The following is a 19,266-nucleotide window of genomic DNA, read 5'->3' as shown; positions in this document are numbered from 1 at the left end:
ATTGGATCGCTGTCAGAAATCCAATTAACTACAACAAATTGTCTGAGCACTCTTTTTGCACTAAAGCCCAAACACAGGCAACAGGAGAGGCGTGTGGTAGAGAGACTTAGTGGAGGGTGGTGTGCAGAGGCTCCTTCATTGTGCTGCGAACCTTGTGGGTCATCTCTGTTTCATGAAGGGGTTGGGGGTGGGGGGATTGGGGTGGTAATTCTACTGTTCGACAAAGTGCTGGTAAAACCTTTTCCAGTTCCTGAGGCTACTGTCCTGAGAAGTCATACCCCCACCCCTCCCCCTCCACAGAGTAACATAACACCACCACAGCCGCAGCTGCTCTCTTATCGCTGTATGTATACATTTCACGGGGTCAATATTTATGATATTTACACAAACACACAGTCTTCCTCCTTTCCTGAGTTACACAAACAATCAAATGATCTGACATGGATGTCTATGTTTCTGATGCACAATCAGAGCCGAAAAGGGAAGAAAAACAAGGGCTACTGTGGTGTTTCCAAGAAGAGACAAGTCAAATGGCAACATTTCTCAGTAGGTTTGTGAGGCTTAAGTTGGCCCGAGACAGCGGTGAAGGGTGAATGCAGTGAATCCTGTCTGAAGGCAGTGCAACGCAAAGCCGGATTGGCTGGCAGGGCAGGCTCCCCTCTCTGGCAGATGAGATCCCATTATCAGGCAGACGAGAACTCCACCTCCAGGATTTCACAGCTCCTCTGTTTATCACATGGCTCTGTCAAGTTGGGCACCATTAACCGATAATGAAAGGAGACAACCGGTGCAGTTACAAGCAAAGCACTCCACATTCTACAGGCCTAAGCATGTATCTGGGAAGCTGACTGTGTCTATTCAATTCTGTTCAGCATTCAAACGGCCCATCACAATACCTTTTCCCTGAGTAACCCCCCTGCTACAGTGCCTTCGATCCCCGACAGAACAAAAAGTGGTTACTTGGTGCCTCTTTCTGCATTCAAAGGAAATTACATGTAACGGAGCTGCGCTTTGCTCGAGAAAAAACAAAAAAAAACGACACTTTTCCACAACACAATTTTTCTGTAAGATTATTAATGAAGAACAATTCCTTTAAAAGAGCTGTGAAAACCAAAGGGTGTATAAAAGCCCCCCCCCACAAACTACCATCTTAAAAAATATGTTTTTCCCCAACCACATCAGAAATAATTAGCACATGTGTGACTAAACAGAAAGACTGCCACTGAATCAATGGCCAACATGCCCCCCCCCCCACCACCCCCACACACACACACACTCCATTTATGGTTTATAGGATTCTGTAGCCACTTACGCTCATTAAAAATGAATACTTAACAAAAGCTGTGGCTGACACACAGTGTTTGCTTTAGCCTGATTTCCTCCACGCCGGAGGAAAAAAAAGCCACTCAGAGGCAGCAAACACAGAATGCAAGCAAAAGAGAGGAGATAGAGAGAAAGTGCTCGGCAACACAAATAAGTCAGCCAGTAGCTGAAACAACAGAAAAAAGTGTCATGGATGAATGAGCCAAGCCTGTGAGAGACTTGGCAAGCCTCAGAGGCCCTGGCCTCTTAAGCACTCATATCTAGTAACTTCATTTAATACATTCACCAGGGATGAGCAGACAAGTTGAAGTGGGGGGGAAACAGACTTGTAAACCGAGGGGGGAGGGTTAGGTTTTGGCGGTGGTGAGGGTGTACTTCAGAAGCTTGGTTTTAGCACATGACTAAATCTCTGCAGTGCAACTAGCCAACTTCCCTGCTGCTTAAACATAATACAGGGAGGAAAGAGCGGATGTGCGAGACTGAACCTTGAGAGCGTTTCACCATTCGCAGACAGGTATTATCTACACAAGCCGTTCCTCACTTATTAGAAACTTGGAACAGTGCTATTCCAGATGGGGCTTTAAAGCCACGACTCTCCCTTCGCCACACGTACTATATCCATAAAGAACAAAGACTGTGTGACTGCTGCTTGAAGTTACTGTTTCTCATACTGACGGCAAGTGCTGACCCCCCCCTCTCTCTTCACTGTTGGCGAGCAAGCAAAAAAAAAAAAGAGGGATAAAAAGCTGACTTCCAATCATTCATTGCCCCTTTTAGCCTTCATGGATTCTTAAGAGAGCACTTTACAAGTTGGGGAATCCAAAGGGAAAATAGGGTCTTACATGACTAATTAAAACACAGACTTTGCCTGGAGGGGCTCGAGAGAAGGGGAAGCAATAAAACAACCCTCTCCAATCTCCCAACAAAGTAACCCAAGGAAATTGCTCAACTAAATATGGTTGAACTTCTTGCCTGTGGATATGAAGATACAGGGTTTTCAGGATTATTGCTGGAGCTACAGAGAACCTTACTCAATAGAGTAAAAATTCATAAATCAAATTTAAAAAAGGACCTTTTAGAAATAAGGGTCACACTTCTCTGTACAGCCTGTAAAGGTGACGAAGGACTGACTGAAAACAAAGATGTCCTTTGGAGACAATCCAAACAGACAGCTAGTAATTAAGCTGCTACCTAGCGAGCCTTTAATTTAGATCATTAACACACTTGTAAAAATGTGAGGGAAGCCAAGGAATGGTATTTCACTTTAGGCAATCAGTGCAAGGTCTAGCCTCACATAGCTATCTTGTTTACATAGCTATTCACAGTCACATTTGGCAGCCTCGCAACACTCTGAAAACCAAGACACTTGTAGACTACATATGTCCGATCTCTTTGCCAAAGCTACACAAGCTCCTCACGAGAGTGAAACTCACTCGCAGAAGCCATTTGGTAAAACTATTTCATTAAAAAAAATATGAATCTAAGTAAACCCTTTTCCAGACGGAGACAGCTCCCACCTGGTTTCAAACGGATCAAATGTTAGTGAGAAGAAGAACAGCATTTTATCCTTATGAAATATAAAACACAGCAGAACCTGTTTGCTCATTTGCAAACATTGATAAATACGAGCAAAAGCGTCAAACCGCTTTATAAAGAGCTGGCATGGTGCTTGTTCAAAATGTACGCTTATCTCATGAATTCAACATTGCATTCAATCACCACACTATTTAATAACGATAATAATAATAATAATGGATAAACTAATGGAGTATAATACAAAAATCTTTCAATAAATGCTTCCTTCGTGAGGATTATAAGGTTCAGTTTCTTAAATCTGTTCAAAAGAGGTTTTGATTTAATGTCACTGTCATATGTGGTGCTGTTAAACTGTATTGGGTGTATATTTGTCGACCCCATTTATATGAAATAAGGTCGACAAAATATTTGAAATGCATCTCAGTGCAATTCAGTTCAGCACAGAAAATTACAGCCTCCAAAAACGGCCATTAAAATAAATCCACACCCTCTTAAAAATTCAATAAAATCTGAACATCGCATTCCTCATAGAGGGAGGATTTATTACAGGGTTGTTGTGTTGTATTCCATTAGTTATATTTAGGTGTACCTAATAAATCGGCAAGTGAGTTTAGATTTATTGATACCCTTATTTTGAATATGACTTCATTCTTAAAATGGATATGGCCTGGATTTATTTCATCACTGGAGTAACATGCAGCTAAGTTAATAATTGGCAAAAGTGTTTTGCGGCCACAAGGGCATTTTTGTAATTGATATAGAGATTATAACAATTTGCAAAGTTAATTTAAGCCATTTTTTACTCATAAGGAAACAGAAAATATAAAATAGTCAAATAAAAAAATAGGTTTAATGACATATTGTATACTGTGTGTTAACTGACTAATGTTCCTACCCTAAGATGTATTGCATTCCTACTCAACAAATTTTATGATGGCCAATACTGACAAAAATATGTGCTCAACGGAAACAATAGGAAACGGATTGTGATTGTTTTGACTGTTCATTTGGATTCATGAAGCTGTTGCGAATAAGTTAAAACGGAAACGTGCAGCAGATCTATAACAGGAGCCGTGATGTTTTTGGATTTTGCATTTTATTCTATAGCAGGTAAATTAATGAAATAAACATTTACTGAGAGAAAGTACATTTCCGAGAGGGGAAACTGTGAATCTTATTTTATCCAGAATCGTGCAGCTCTGGCACTTGGGTAATACCTTCAATGCTATTTTCACTAAACCCCCGATTTTTCCACATTCTTCAAGCTCTCACGTGGACCGTCTGTGTCTGTCTGATTCTCCAAGCAAAACAGGGCCTCATTCATCTGAATAAAAGACCGGTTCAGGCTGCCGTGGCTGCACTGAGAACAGCCTCTCAGGAATGAGGCTGTATTTCAAGGAGGGCCAGGGAGAGACAGAGTGCACGCTGTGGTACAAAGGAGGAAGTTTACATTTCAGGCAAATCCTTTTGTGAACAAAGACACAGCAAGATAAACAAACAGTGCTCGTGTCTCGTGTTTAGTTCTGGATCCAGTTAGGGAAAATCCTCTTTAAGCAAAGTGAAGCTGTGTTTAAAAATGATCAGCAGCCTTTAAAGCATAACACGGGGTCCATGATCCTGAAAGCAAGACAGAGTGGCGGTTGGGGTGTGTGATTCCTGTGTGGTTACTGTCTCCAGGCTGATTGTGATCAGAAAGCCAGTGACTGCTCCATTTCACACAGAGCACATGCCTGTCTCACCTCCATACACTGCCACCCTATGGACAATGAGCAGCGTTGCAGCTTTGTGCTGTTGCTGTGCTAAAAGAGGGGGGTGGGGAAACTGAGGCTCAATTTGTGTAAAACAAAAAAAAAACAAAACTCCACACACGATAATTCATGACATGCGTATTACGATGCTCAATATGGCGCAATGGCCCACAAAGCCTCGTCTATGTTTTCACCCCCTCCAGTACCGATGCTTATTCAGAAATCAATTATTCTTCTCTAGTCTCACATGGCTGCTCTGAGTGTGTAAGCTAATGATTCAGCCATCTAGTTTACAGATAGACAGCGATAACTAGAATAAGCGCATCCATTGTAGGTCAGAGGAGGATTTTTCCACCTCTTCCTTTTTATGAATAACAGCAGAGAAAAGTAATCTCAAAGGCAAGTGCACGGTCAGCGTGTCAGCACTGGGTGTGGTGGAAAAAATCAAGTTATTCAGAGAGACAGACAGGGCGTCGAGGCGGCGTTACTAGATGAGGGAGCGAATGGGTAGAAAACCGGTCGGTGTGCAGTCGGAGCAGACAAGTTTGGAGATCAGTGCTGAGGTCAAGAGGAGCCACTTAGCCGTGCTTTGGCCTTACAACCCCTGCAGCATTCAGAATCGCCCGCTCCACTGTGAGAGTAGATAAAAAGCTTGGCAAACATTCTCGAATCTGTAGACAGCCACATTTAATAATGCATGCAGTTTTTATTTATGGCTTTTTAAAGGTACAAAATGGAAATTAATGGAGATAGGCAAGAAGGTGGGAAGCTCGCTCATTAGCCAGAATATATATTAGGTCATCTTCACTAGTGCAGATCCCCACAGGCAACTGCGTTTTCGTAAACAAACAAAGCAATAAAGAACCCCGACTAAAACTCTCTCAATTGCAACAAAACCATGGAGGTCCTTTTTGATTTTTTCCCCCAAACTATTACCACTAGAATTTAATATGCAAGTTAAAGCGATTTACACCAGATGTGATGCTGCAATGTTTGCCTATTAAACATTATTACAACAGCAATGAGACACAAAGAATGGCTGCCCCTTTTGATGTCTCTGGTGAGGAGATAATGTGATGAAATCTGGGAGTGATATGTTAAGTGTCATTTATGATTACATGGCAAGCCTGCTGCTCTTTGTCATTATTGTTTGGGCTTATGAATCAACTGAGCATGGAACTCTGCTGCTTCTCATTATGCTGTCGTGGACACAGAGAATTACTACTCAGAAGTGGTGGTGAACTGGAAATTCTGCAAATTGCTTGTTTGGATGCACATATTCTGCATAATGCATGAGGCATCTAACATATAGTAGATTTGTGTGTCGGTGTGTGGTAGGAAGTAAGTGTGTGTAAGCGATAGCAAGCAAGTGGGAGACACTGAGGGCATGAGAGATAGAGTAACACTGGTGATATTCAATAATGAGCCGAGTGGAAATCTAACATGCAGCATGGTAGCTCTCTTCACAATCAGAAAAGGAGGGAATAGACAGAGACGGCTTGATGCAGCATTAGCTCCACAAGTCAGCTCGTGGAGGAGGGATGGGTGGAGGGAAAGATGGATGGGTCGAGCGAGGGGAGAAAAGATGGGAGCAAGGGAAGGAGTGCAAGCTGTAGCTCTCTGTTCCTGCACACATCAGCAGCGGGAGGGCAGGGATGCGCGGAGGCCAAAGCAAGCCAATTACCAAACTCATTAGTGACCTGCTAGTAAGTTTTGAACTGCACCACCCTCTGTATCACGAATGATTTTACCGCTGCTTCACGTACCACTTTTTAAAAAATGGGTGTAATTTTGAACACCCATTCAAAATTGGGGATTAAAATCCAGTGTAGAGTCACTAGTTTATCAGCAACAAAAAACAAATGGTAGTTTGGTAGACTGAAGCGGTGGCATTGCAAAAATATAGCACCTTCTACAAAGGAAGGAGAATGGCCTGCATATAAGTAAGCAATGCTATAAAATATAGAATGTAATGCATTGGGACACAAACACGAGAGTGGGTTAGCACGAGTTAGCAGATGAAGGATGAATTAGCACTGACAGGCTTGAACCTGCACTCTCCAGCTGGACAGAAAGTAGCAGGAGTGAAGTGGAGGAAAAGGACGAGTGCGGTGGAGAAGACAAAGCTCAACGTGGGGCGAGGATGATGATGATGGAGAGGAAGGAGGCAAAAAGGGCTAAACAATAGAAATCAGGAAATGGCCCAGTGCAATATCTACAGAAGCTTTTTTGTATAAAAAAAAAGTTAACATATCAAAACATACCAATCTTTAAAGAAGCATTGTGATGTTGCATTTTTCCATTTGTGGGGAAAATGTTCGTTTGGTACAGACTCATAAGACAACTGTATTATTATTATTTGCAAACCAATGGCAATATGATTTTATTTGCATAATATTCAGCCCTGGGCCACTAGGTGGTGAAGGATTAGAAACACTTCAGGGGAGGAGAAGGGGGCAGAGGACAGAGGAGAATGCTGCGTTAAACAACGCTACAGTGTCGCAAAACATTTTGACTAACCTTGACTGCATTCACCTCCTAGTTCACTGCCACACTGCTTCTCAACAAGCATTGACACGACAGTCTGCAAGAGAAAAACTGAACGGGGGGAAAACAGACACACACAGAGGAGAAGGGAAAAAAAACATGAATGATGTGTAAATGGAACAAACAAGGTGATAACAGCTTGACAGTAGAGGTGTATAAATGGGTGAAGACGGCTGCCATATTTGGCATCATGTGGAACACATGGTGAATGTAGCCACTGAAAGACAGGAAGGTGCGCGGAAAAATTAAATCCCATTCACAGTGCAGTTAACATTTTCACTGAGGAGATTGTGAGCTTTTATTCGAAAGCCAGTATTCATTTCCCTCTTCTGAATAAACCTCTCTGGATACACACGGATTCAGGCACTGATACCTGCTACACACACTGTAAAAACACACACATGCATATACACAAAGAAACGCACTCGCACACAGTCCCCCACCCCCGAAACCTCCCCCATTATCCCATGAGCCCTCTCTTCTCTTCCTCGCTCGACAAGAGCTTGGAAATAAAAACATCACAGCTCTGCCTCGCAGCACCTGTTCAATAACATTGACATTTCACATTCAGCATCCGCACACTCAGAGACTCCCTGCATTTTACTCTCTTTAACACCCAGAAATGCAACACACACATTCACACAAATACACACCCAATCTGCTATATTTCAATGTTCAGATGTTAATGCTGCACACACTGGGAATGTGTGTGTGTGTGTGTGTGTGTGTGTGAGGTTGAAAAATTAAATTTGTTGTTGGTTGGATATCTTAATATAAACAAATAACTATAACTATAATAATTTGTATTTCTATTCTGGAAAACCTAGCCACTTTTGTGTAGAATAAAACTTATCAACAAATCAAAATAAATGATGATGGTTTTGTAAAATGTTCCCAGATGGTTTGGAATAATATATCGATACATTATTAATTTGTTGTATATCATTAAATGTGGAACCGAATAATTTGAGGATGAGCGCAAGATGAGAGGAACTGATGAATATGTAGGTCGCTGTTGTTGGATGAGTATGTGTATGATTTGTCTTTTTCTTCTGAGGAGGGTGTGGCTGAGTTCTTGACAAATGGTCTATTACCAGCAACGACTGTACAAAACAAGGCAGCCTCCCCAGATGTGTACCAGATGTACAAAAAGAAAGCGTGTATTACTCCTTCCCCTGCTTCTGATGCAGTACACCTCCTGAGTTCGTCTCGCATTTTGAGGTGAAATGGTCCGTTTGGTATTGAATTGGAAACTAACACCAGGTGTGCAGTGAATAAAATCAAAGTATTCCTATCCAGGCAATCTCAGCAGTGTTCATCAGCACAGCCAGTAGTGTAAACTGTTGTCTGATACCTCGAGGGGAAATAAAGCAGCACAAATACACACAACGACCCTCCAGATATATGCAAGAATATTAACATTACACACAAAGATGTTAAGGTTCTGGATGTTTATTTCAAATGTTCGGATTGCTTATCTTTTAGTGACGCTATAATGCATGTTTCCATACAATAGTTGCCACCCGAGGACAAGATGAAACGAGCAGTGGGCCACCTAATGCCAGGGCTCAATGCTGTTACCAGGTGCAGCCTAACCTGGGTGGCTGAGCAGGGACATCTGCTTGACAGCATAAGAGCCATAACCACAGAGTAAATGGCAGTAAAGCTGAGGATTAAATCCATGTATGAATAGCTCACATTGATTCTGCTTTCACCTCCTGGGATTTTCACGGTGAGAGACAATGTGGCCATCAAGCGCACACACATACAGGGACTCATCTGTCCCAGTTTAAAAAAACTGTAAAATCAGTGGGTGACTAACATATCTCCATTTTAATACTCATATCTCCGCCTAGAGGCTGTAACCAAATAACACGAGGCATGGAGCATCATTGCTTTTACAAACTGCCGATCCATTCAGTCTCTCCCACTAGTCTCAACAGACAAACCAAGACAAGCTCAACAGGCCTAGAAATGTCCATTCCTATATTTTAGCATGTGTGCTCATGCGATCACGCCCACTTCTGTAGAGTAGAGTGTTATTATATGTGAGCACTGTGGATGATGACAAAGACAAACTGGCCTTTCTGTCTTTAGCTGCCTGGTCTCAAGTCTTTAAAATCTGAATATGCATGCACTCACGCGTGATAAAATCCCCCTAGGACAAGCTTTTGTTTTCATGATCATCAGTCAGTGTCTCTAAATGTCCACTAGGCTCATGCTGACAACTACAAAACACTTCCTCAGCACAACACGACAAAAGAAAGAAGCCTTTGTTTTGCATCTTCATGATTTCAACATTCAACCAGGCCAGTGTCTAGTGTGTTATGAGAAATGATCTAAACAGGGTTTACAGGAGAAAACACTGGTAAAAGAAGTTTAGTTCAGTCTCCAACTTGTCACAACGGAGAAACTAAGACAAGCTCGACAGGCTCAGAAATGAATTTTTTTTCAAGGTCAAGCAGACTGGTGTAAATCCTGGAGGTAGAGCTGGGTCGTAAAAGGAGAAAGATAATTGTAGAGAAATAACTTTTCCTCGATAGAAATATAAGACCGGAAATTATTCCATCCATGTTTTGACAGACAATCTGAAGGGTCAATGATAATGAGGCTGAAATAGAGTCACAGCCACGTCAGGCTAGGTTGACACACGTTCTGAGTGTAGGAGTCGAAGCTGGCGGAAGCATACATGCTAATGTTTGGGCTACTGCAGCCATGCACCCAAGGATGTCAGGAGTGTGAACGAGATAAAAGAGGACAGAAATTGTTCACGGAAACAACATTACAGCAGATATATTTTGGTTATTTAAAGTCCAACGAGAAATAGAGCAGCGTGCACTACAAATTGTGTTGAAAGCATGAAATTGAAATAGACAGAAATAGTTGTAGCGTGATATATATTGATATGAAAAAATTATCGTGATAAGATTTTTTTCAATCAGTCCTACCTGGAGGGACTCTTATGAAATCAATAAGCACAACTTTCATCCCGATTTAACCTGGCAAAGCTATTTGGGAACCAGCAGCAATCTGACCGCTTCATCCAAAATGGCTGCATTGGTCATCACGGCTGACATGCAGCACCTTTAACGCCAAACAAATTCGATTACCTTGTGATTAGTGTGCATTGTGAGCCAGCTCCATTAACCTTTAAGAAACAGAGTGTGGAGCCTGCAGTATGTAGCCAAGTGGAACACTCTCCTTACTACCTCAGAAAAAAGACATGAGTGAAGTGAGTGAGAGAAAGAGAGACGGAGAAACAGAGTGTGACAGTAGAGCAGCTCCTATTAGGTAAGCACATTGAGCCGTCAGGCCTGCACATTCATCAACATACAGAATGCCAGTCAGCAGCACTAGCAGCCTTGTCTGCTTCTCTACCATGCTACTGTTACTGAGGTGAGTTTGGGGGGACAGAGTGACAGCGAGGCATTTGCAAAACAGATTTTGAATTCTCCCCAGCATTTGGCAGTGCAAATATTTCTATGCAAGGCTTGGGTGTGTTTTACTAACATTTCCTGTGCCGTAATAGGCCATGGGTTGCTATTGAAATCATTATCATAACTGTAATGTAATAGTCTGGACGCAGGGTGTGCCAAGATCAATGGAACAACAACATTTGGATCAATTGATTATTCTGGTGCTACTAAAACATACTTTCTGCACAATGTGTTGTCGGATGGGTGTGAATGAAAAGGGCCCTGGCCTGTTTTCAGAGTGCAGCATCCAGACATGGGGTTAGGTAAGTGGATCTGTGCCGTATGAAAAGTGAGCCGAATTAACAGAGCTCATGAGCTTCCTTCCCGTATCTTAGAGTCAACTAAAGCAACAATGGTTAAAGACAAAGCTCCAGATTAGGGCTTGATTACAATTAAATATTCCTTATTAACTCCAACTAAAAATGTTAGCTGCAGTTAGCCTTCAAGTATCCATTCAAGAGGATGTGTTCTAACTTATATTGAATTCAAAGGCAGGTTGGTGTTTATGTTGTATTAGGATAGCACGATATAGGACAATAGAGGTGCAGAGTTAAAGGCTTATTTACGATGATATTTTAATCATCAGCTGTAGACAGACGTCTTATCTACAGTGCAGCCCACAGAGGTCAAAATAAATGAGCAGCTTAACTTGTGACAATATCACTTTGACTTTGCATCACCAGAATTATTAGGACAACATAAATTGAACTAAGCACTTCCAAACATCTAAACACAAGTGTAGGTAGAAATATATTCAGAGTGAGATTATTAAATTAGATAAAACAGAGGGGTGAATACAATATTTTGAACATCCCTTTTACTAACTGCAACAAAACCACTGTAGAGCTTAATGTTTAATTTAAATCTCTATCAATTTGTTTATTAAGACATGAGCTAATTAACAGAACATTCATTTGAAAGAATTTTCAAAATTTAGTGATTACGTTTTCTTATTAAAGTAACAATTGAAAGAGAAATACTGACTTTAGCTTCTAAAAGGATTTTCTGTTTTTTCTTGTTTTTTGCTATAACGCTATTCTAGCAAACAATATTATTAGGGATACTTGTAAACACCCATAATGGCCATACAGGGGTATTTTTCACAGTTCACTCTTATGAAAGCTGAGAATAAAATGATCAGTTGAGAAATTAAGTAGTAGATTATTGGACAATGAAAGTAGTCTTTAAGATGTTTAAGTTACTTGTTGTTGTTAGTGGTCAAAATAACGCAGCTGGCAAAAACCACCTATATAACAAAACAAGAGAATGCAGAATTGCAACAGAGTTTAATCAACACTTCCAAATCCCAAAGGGGCTATTTATGGCCAGGTTATTGCATTACATTGCATTATATTTTACAGATAGTAATTTATCATGTCAATCTTCTCAACAGCATTTATTATAGAATCCCAAGCCCCCTCGTCTTTTCCTACCACCAACTTGGTCTCAATCATGAGTGTAATTTGAGAGCAGCCTGATTGTGTTCGGAGGCAGCTGATTGCTCTGATGAGCCGAGAGCTGCTGAGCAGCAGAAAGTGGGCCATCTAAACTGAACAAATAATGACACCAATAACAGCCGGGGTGATATAAGGTTGTCAAAGAGACTGTGTCATTTTAAATGACAGCCCTGTCAGCCGCTCTATAAAACTGGCCCAAAAAAATCCCATATGAATTCATGTCAGGTACAACCTTGAGCTAAGGACCTTGCAAACAGTAACACTTTTGCAAATCAGCATCATCGTCTAAATCACATTTTAGTGACTCCGCTCCCTCTACTGGGTTAACCCCGTCTGTGGCTATGCCCTATCATCATCCTTTGCATAGAATCATGCAACTTATTCCAGTATACAAAAGGCTAACGCACGTAAATCACGACTAGATGACTGGGACGCTTGACACAAAACCCCGCCTGCATACTAGCTATAGCTTGAGTGGGCGAGAAATGAACCTTGTTATGTGTCCTGACACTGGGCCCTGCTCCCAAGCAAATAAAAACATGCCTCTCACTTACAGCCCTGCCTGCGCCCACAGCCCCATACATCAGCATTATAAAAGGAGCTCGGCAGCCTCAAGGTCAGCTCAATTTCCTCCTGCTGTTATGAAGTATCAGAATCACAGCGAGAGGGGGCACCCACACACATGTAAAGAAATCATTTAGGAAGCGATGGAGGGGAGGGAGAGAAGGAAAAGAGAGGGGGTGTTGTGTGACGGAGAGGCCGTGTGTAATACAATGGGCAACTGTGACGACCCACCAGGAGAGAGCCAGCCTCTCCTGCAGTTGGGATGTACAAGCGCAGTCATTTCTGGGAAGAAACGTAGAGAATATTAAACATAGTTGCTCATTCCACACACTAAGAGTATCTGCAGTATATAGTCAGTAATGGGATTGAACATCTTTGGGCTTAACAAGCCAATTCCACTTGTGTAATTGCTCAAGTGCGGTCTGTGAAACTACAGAGCAATTAGGCCTACTGAATTATTGTTTCAGAAAATATGAATACGGTGTTTACCGTTTACTGTAATTAAATTCTAAGCTGGTACATGGGCACAGCAGCGACCTAATGCAAACCTAATGCTTTTTGTTCTTTTTGAGATCTGGGCCCATTCATCACATGCCCAAGCAATTTGATAAATTACACAGGAGCATGAAAGCTGATCATGTGCGTGGCAGAGAGTGCGGTGCGTGTGTGTTTGCCTCTGAGTGAGTAGACATTCATCCTTGGCTGCTTCATTGGCTGAGGTTTGACATCTTCAGCTAAGAGCCTGGGGAAATAACAGCAAATTCACTTAATGGCACCACCTCATCTATTCCTCGTGCAGGGAGAGAGCAGGGAGAGAAGAGGGAGAGTTCCTTAAGGTGTTAAGAAAAGGCTGTGTGCTCTCGTCTGTGCTGCCGTCTCTCCCATCCAAGGGAGTGCAGGTGTGTGGGTAAACACTGGGTGCATTGAAATCCATCACTGGCCTTGGTCGGCCACCAGCTGTAATTTGCAGTCAACTATGACCCTTCGCAAAAAGCCAGCCTCCCTGTGCTGCCGCTATGAAGCTTTTTGTGCTGACAGCCCCATTTGGTTTGATGTGTGTGGGGGGTTGCATAAATGGTATGTGTGTGACGATCTGTGCCCACAAAGACCACCATATACAGACCTATAGTGGCAGCAATGACTTGCATGGCTGCAGGTAGGCGCATGCATGTTTGTGGTATAAGTAAGCCCAAGTGTGTGTCTGTGAGCCTGCAGGGAGGGTTACAGAGCCGGAGGTATAATGGCCCCACTTCATCTTTGTGTGAGGTATTGCAGAACACTCCAAAGCAGAGCCCAGCTGCTGCGGAGGAAGGCTGGGCTGGCTGGCAGTTGGATAACATCTACCGGGTAACAGCAGGTATGCTCTCAGTGCAGCCTCAATCCCTTTGGGCTATTTTCAGAGCCTCTGACCCCGGCATGACTTGCTAGATGACGTCTCTGTGCCAGCAAAGAAGGAAGAGCAAGACCCCAAACCACGCTGTAACTTCCTCTTGGCTGCAAACATATTATTACAGCAGCCCTGAACAGCTCTGTTATTGTCCAGACGCTAAAAAGAACTCAACTGCTCAATGATGATGTTTCCAAGAGGCGCAATTTCTCAATAATTTACCCAATAGAGACAATATTCCGAATAATAAAAAAGCATGTCAAAATACTTGTCCAATTACCTTAACCTAAATACAAAACACAATCGCCTGATTCAACAGCCTGTTAGAGTTGATGATGAATGATGACTCACAGTCGGAGATTGGATACCTCAGTATTTTGCAGCAATCTGACTGCTTGATAAAACAGGCTCCAACATCTCTTAATAGCTGCAGGATATAGATTACAAAGCACAGTGTTGTTGCAGAATCTGTACAAAGGTTATAAAACAGAAGCAACATGACAGAGATATATGGTGGAGGCTGAAAACTGGAAGGAAACTGATACTGCATCATATTGTGGAGGCTTAATTCAACTATACCGTATACATGTTATATAAACAGGGATTGGCGGCCCAAATAGACAGCTAATATAATGAATAATAAGCTCAGGAGTGATATTTTGCTGTGGACCATCTAAATGGAGTCGATAACACAATCACATCTAGTGCTATAAGTACAAGTCATTTTCATTAATGATTAAAGTGCTGATTAATTTCTCAATTAATCAATTATTTATGAAACAATGCTCATCACTATTACGTGGAGCCTGAGGTGATATGTTCAACAGCTTTTTTAGTTACCATTTACAGTGAACACATTTAGATAGAGAAAAGCAGAAAACTCTAACATTTAAGGAGCTATAATATTTCACATTTTAGCAAAAAACATTACTTGCATGAATACTACATTATTATAAGAGTAAATTGTATTTATTTGATCATTTCACCTTTAATCCACTCCATCAGGCTGAACCAGATTAAAACAAGACCAGGAGGGGAGCAGACTCTGACTCAAAGGTTACATATTTTAGGTTTCATACATGTATACAGCAGCCAACTGCTATTCTCTATGTAAAGACAGAATGGAGTAACGCAGCCCTGACAACAGAATGACGACATGATGGAGCTTCTCTGTTCTTTGTTCTAGTGGAATATCCAGAGTTCATGTTAATGCAGAAGCGTGTGGATGCAACCCGCCCCCTGTCAAACTGTGAACAGATAACTTAAGTTTCGATCAGAAGCAATGTAATCAGAGACTCCTGGGTGAGGACAGTCATTTTTTCTCCTTTTTTAGAACAATGGTAGCTAACTAGCTGTTAGCCACCATACTGGCCCTGCTGAGAGTTTACTGCACTCCGCAAGTTTGGTCCCTAAATTAACTTTCAAAAGACATATCCTTCAGTGGCAATGGTTCTCGTAACTATAAATATAAATAATACAAACAACTTAATAAATATCATAAATTGACTTGCCAAAGGGAAAGTGACACACTTTCACTCTGTCCTGAAATGACAACACTTTCTCTGAGTAAAAAGACAGAGGCCACGATCAGTCAAACTACATAACAATTGCTATTCAACCACATTGTGCTATTTGCATACATTTCTACCAGCAGTGTCTGCAAATAGACAAGCCAATAACAGACGCATAATATCGGTGAGTGCAGTGGTGCTGGAGTGCTGGAGTGGGGGGTATGGACACCCCCTGTGTGCTTTCTTCTTACATAAAGCTCTCCTCTCCCATCTGAGTGACTGGCTTCCCACTATACTCGGCTCCCTGCGGTTTACTTGTCAGGCCCCTCTCCATCTCTTTTCTCCACACCTCCACCTGACATCGCGAGTGTTCTGTCACCCACTTCTCCTCATCCCCCTGGAGGAAATGTTGAGCCCCGCCCGCTAGCTCCCAGCAGCCCCTGGGGCATGGGACAATTAAAAAACGAGGCAGGGGCTCAGTCAAGCTGACACGCCGAGTCTCAGACGGGACTTTGCCTGTATCGCTGCGAAGGCAGGGGGTGCTTTGGCACCGGAGCCCAAAGAAAATAATATACTATGTCTGTTATACTTGAGATCAACAGTCACTCCAGTGCAAGGTGATGGCAGCATATCAACACCCTGAAAGCAATGCAGTCTGGCTTGAGCGATATACTTGGCCTTACACTTTTCAGCCACTGCTAGACACACACACACACACGCACACACACGCACACGCACAAGCACACACCACTGCTATATTCTGGTCTCAGCCAATTACATCCCTGCCCTGACTGCCCTTGACTACACTCCATAACCTCCCTTAACAAACCATGTCAAAACCCTATGCACAGTATTTTTTTGCCCCTCTTGCTTCCATTTTTGCTTCTTCTTCTTTCACTGAGTCTCTGTCTTAAGGGTATGAAATATTTAACAGCCCCATCTAAATACACCTTCAGGCACAGAGTCAGAGCCGTCTCCTTCCCCAGGTAAGAAGTAACGCGAGGGAGACAGTGGAGGAAGGGGTGGTGTAATATTTCATCAACATTATTAAATCATTTCTCCCCTTGGCAGTCCCTGGGTGGTCTCGGGTTGTGTTATTTCTCTGTCAGGGTTCAGTGGCCTCGGCTTCTAGGGTTGAGTTTGGCCGCTCTGCAAGCCGAGTGCTGCGCTAAGCAGGTGTCAGGGGAATTTCCCCTCAATTAAGCAAAGGTAAAGTATGCCTCTCACCGTGGCAGCGCCATGAATACATTAGTCTTGCTGTCACCACAGGCTAGAGCATCGAGATGCACAAAGAAGACAGACAGCTGGTCACCTAAAACGCTACTGAGACATGTAAAACAAACAAGCAACAAGGTTGTATTATATTAAACAAAGGCTTGTTCACATTTGACGCCGAGCAGACGAAATGGCAGAAAAGATGAGATCTGAGAACCTTGATTTATGTGGACGAATAATTGAACATTATCAATTCTAATATTCACTAAAAGACTAAACAGTATAGTCTCATTTAGATTTTATTGCAGAGTTACTGGGAGTTAGGCTGATGAGTTTGTATTAGCAGTCTGAGTGGATGACACTGGAGGACACCGGATCCTTGTTGTGTTAATTAAAACTCAATGAAATGATGCTGATGAAAAATGTGCATGACCCACAGCCTCAGTGAGGGATACTGCCAGGAAAATAAGTCTCTCTGTTAAGTTATTTTCGAGGCGAAGCCTAAGGAGAAAACACTGTTGAAGATATTGAAATAAAATGAATCAACTGAAACAATTATCTGATTAATTAATGTGGCAAACATCTCATGAAAACAAATCACCTCTGACTATATATTTTTTTAATGACATGTGATGATTCTGCCAGTTGTTTGTTAATTTGTAAAGCAAAAACCAAAGCCACACTAACAATCACATCTTTCCATTTAGTCTCAACTCAAAGAAAAAAATGCTGTCTTGACATTTTTAGCCAGCGCACCACAGACCACATTTTAATCAACATATCAAAGCTAAATGAAAAAGTGCTTTTATAAAAATATGTCAAGAATAGCAATAAGGCCTTCTTTTGTCAGCCTTAGTGTGTGAGTATTACAGAGTACTGGACAGGCATATTGAAAAGCACTGATTGATGGCTTCACTGTAGACTGTCTGTCCACCTATCTCCCTGATGAGACATGTCAATGTACAGACACATGAATGCAGCAGCCTGTCCTCCATTTTCTCCGCCTCTCCTCCTCCCTCCTTCTCAGCGGCAGGGAGAATGACGCAGTAAATACAGATGCTGTGTGCACTGTAATTCCTGGCCCCGCTGCTTTTTATCTGCCATGACAGCTTCTGCTGCTGTCGAAATCAAACGTACAGGCGTGAGGAAAAAGCTAGTATTCCCTTTAATAAACTGCCAGGCAGAGCACAGTGAGAGTAGAAAAGGAGGCACTCAGCTTTGCTCTGCACTGGCCAGGCTTTACTAAGCAGCAGCTGAGGGGAGAGGGGAGATAGAAACGGGGAGAGCGCTCCTTCAGGCATTAGTCGGTATTATGCTACTCACGCAGGCTCAGGCATCCAGCATCATTGCACTTACCAAGAGCTGTCTGAGCCAATCGGTCAGTGGGGAGTGCTGGGCACTCGGCAGAGATATGCACACCAACATGAGGACTAGAGTAGGAGACAGTGGGCAGCCCAGTCAGCACCTGTCCCCGGACTCATCCACAGTCCCTTTGAGCTGCCAGGGTCAATTAATTACGTCCCTCGCTTAATGCTCTCCATTAGGATAAACAGAAAGAAGAGGAGAGTGTGACAAGGAGGACTCCAAAAACCCTCTCAGCATCAGGACCTACTTTTACTGTTTAAAAATGTCATACCAATAGATCAACTGAATGCATTCGTTTTTGTTGTTACTGTTGGAGAAGAACCTTTCATGTCCATACTGCAGATTTAAGGGAGCAAAAGATTAAACCATCAATCGATTTATTGGTAAATCTAGTAGATAGATTAACCTTAAAATAAGCTATACTCTCAGCTTTGCTCGAAACAGCAGCTATTTCAAATCTTACCCAATTTCCAACTGACTCATACTGTGTGTGTGTGTGCGGGCGCGTGAGTGCTTGCATCAGGAGGATGAGTAGGGCTGCTGCATTGAAAATAGACAGCTTTTTGTTCTGACCCCACAGCTGTCACTAGCATAAGAGAGCCAGTCACTGGGAGCACAAACACACGTACCAACAAATGCACACACACACACACACACTAACACCCCTGACATTGCAGTGATGGGACAAGAGGGTTGTGCTTTAGGTGCCAAGACCCCTGAGGATACTGTTGTGATGCACAACTGCATTAGACGAGAAGGCAGGAGGGGAAATTCACTAAATACCTGGTCAGTGTTCAGAATCCTGCTGCACTGTGCTGCCCCTAACACCATTAACATTCTTCCTTTAAATCCAATTATGAGCCATGTGTGTCCACATCAATCAGCTAGTTTCATTTGAGCCCATGGTCTTCTTTATCACCATTACTGCTGCAGTAATTGAGGCGGCGCTATGGAGAGGCTGTTCAGTTTACCTCCATCTGGGAGGTCAAGAGGAATGCAATTGGTTGACAATGATTATGCTCAGGCTGATTAGGCTATGGGCTACCGCTGAATATTTAGCACTGATTAGACTAAGCCCTGTAGAGAGCCATGTGGCTTGCTAACAAAAGGGGCAAGCTATAGGACGGGGAGAAAGGG

The 19,266-nt window shown here is 42.5% G+C and overlaps 1 protein-coding gene across 2 annotated transcripts in view; it reads right to left on the bottom strand.

Moving 5' to 3' along the window:
• rerea (arginine-glutamic acid dipeptide (RE) repeats a) overlaps positions 1 to 19,266 on the bottom strand; it is a 123,241-nt gene that overhangs the window by 90,072 nt on the left and 13,903 nt on the right. For both annotated transcript variants that reach the window (XM_053424549.1, XM_053424550.1), the window contains exon 2: positions 7,128 to 7,205. The gene's annotated coding sequence lies outside the window, so the exon portion shown is untranslated. The remainder of the gene's footprint in view (positions 1 to 7,127; positions 7,206 to 19,266) is intronic.

This window comes from Pleuronectes platessa, chromosome 6, assembly GCF_947347685.1.
Source record: "Pleuronectes platessa chromosome 6, fPlePla1.1, whole genome shotgun sequence".
Lineage (NCBI taxonomy): Eukaryota > Metazoa > Chordata > Actinopteri > Pleuronectiformes > Pleuronectidae > Pleuronectes > Pleuronectes platessa.
The sequence above is the reverse complement of the archived record's forward strand: the minus strand, read 5'-3'. Positions and strand labels throughout refer to the sequence as shown.